The sequence below is a fragment of the Suricata suricatta genome, chromosome 17 (genome assembly GCF_006229205.1).
Source record: "Suricata suricatta isolate VVHF042 chromosome 17, meerkat_22Aug2017_6uvM2_HiC, whole genome shotgun sequence".
Taxonomy (NCBI): domain Eukaryota; kingdom Metazoa; phylum Chordata; class Mammalia; order Carnivora; family Herpestidae; genus Suricata; species Suricata suricatta.
The window spans coordinates 1,562,582-1,564,064 of NC_043716.1; the positions used below are offsets into that span (position 1 = coordinate 1,562,582).

General features: G+C 66.7%; 1 protein-coding gene across 2 annotated transcripts in view; it reads left to right on the forward strand.

Moving 5' to 3' along the window:
* Window positions 1-1,483, forward strand: part of PELP1 (proline, glutamate and leucine rich protein 1) — a 13,060-nt gene that overhangs the window by 6,010 nt on the left and 5,567 nt on the right. The gene's annotated exons all lie outside the window — the stretch shown is intronic.

The following is a 1,483-nucleotide window of genomic DNA, read 5'->3' on the forward strand; positions in this document are numbered from 1 at the left end:
GCAGCGGCCCCTCAGCTGTTTCTCAGGGACTGGGTCAGGTCCTCTCAGGTCTGGTTTCACGGGCTGCCCTGGGGGCAGGTGACGGGAAGTCCGGGTGGGCAGGGCGCGGTTTGGTCAGGAAGGCCTTTGGCGCAGCTCCTGGATCTTACTAAAGCAGAGTCGGGTTGTTTTCTTAACTAAAGTTTTACTGGGTTCAGGTCTTCCAGAACGTTCTGTGTATTTGCATCTGGAACCACATAGGCTGGTGTTCGTTCCGGAGCCCTCACTGGTCAGGGCGGGTGTTGGGGGGGAGGGTGAGGCTTTGCTGCAGTGCCCGCGTCCCCTGTGCCCCCGCCCTCGCCTGTGTCCCCGGGGACGAGCTGGGTGTTGCCGCCCGCCGGCCTCCCGCAGTCGGGGCTGGACGCCGAGGGTCCCTGTGCAGGGGCCTCCGCTCGCTGGGAGGGGACTGCTCCCCCACGCCAGCTCACAGCCTTTCGCTCCCTTGGGGGCTTCCGACGTCTGGCCTGTGGTGTGAGCGTCTTTCGAAAGGTCGCAGCAGGGCCTGCAGCTGTTCCGGGGCGTGTGTGTCTGCAGCTCGCGGAGCGCACGGGGCCCTGAGTGTCTGACGCCACAGGGCAGATAAGAGTCTGTGCGAGGCGCTGGGGACAGCTGTCCTCGGGGAGGCTGCGGCCAGGACTGGGGGAGCTGATCAGTGCCGTTCGGCGTGTCCGTCTGTCCCCCGGTCCCTCCCAGATGACGTGCCCCCAGCCTTCCCAGGCTCCTGCCCCTTGCCCATTGGGCAGAAACAGCATGCGGCTCGGGGGGGCCCCTGCCCTGTGTGCGGGTGCGCTCGCTCTCCCGAGTGACATGGCTGCTGGACCATCCGGGGCGGCCTCGGGCTCAGAGCTGGGTCCCCATGCCGTGTGCTTCGTCGTGGTCACGCACGCAGAACTTGGCCTCAGCTCACCTCTTTTGCACCAGAATCTCGGGGAAGGTGACCAGAAGAGCAGGGCTCCCCCCCACCCCCGCCCCAAGCCCTGGCCTGGGCCTTCGGCTGCTCTCGGGAACTGTCCTCCTTGGGGTCCTGGGAGTTCGGACACCCGAGGGACCTTCCTGTCTTCTGTCTGAAGTGTCCCGCAGCCTCCCGCACCAGCCGTGAGAGCTCTGTCCCGTCCCAGTGGGGGTGGCGCAGCCGGAACCACACTTGCCACGGGAAGGGGGGAGCCATCGGGGACTTGGCTTCCAAGCCACACGCCCTGCCTCTGTTTGTGAGTCCCTGCTGAGGGCCGGCGCTGCGGCCGATCTGCAAGTTCTCCCCTGTGTGCGAGGTGCCCCGGCCCCCCTCAGGGCCTTGCTCCCCAGCCCGGGATGGGGCTGTGTCTGCTCCTGATGGTGCATGTCCCCCTTGGGTCTTCCTACGTGCATCCCTGTTCACAGCCCCGCCACCTCCCAGCATTTCCCCCTGCACAGGACGCCCCTGCCGATTGCTCGTGTCACCTGACGC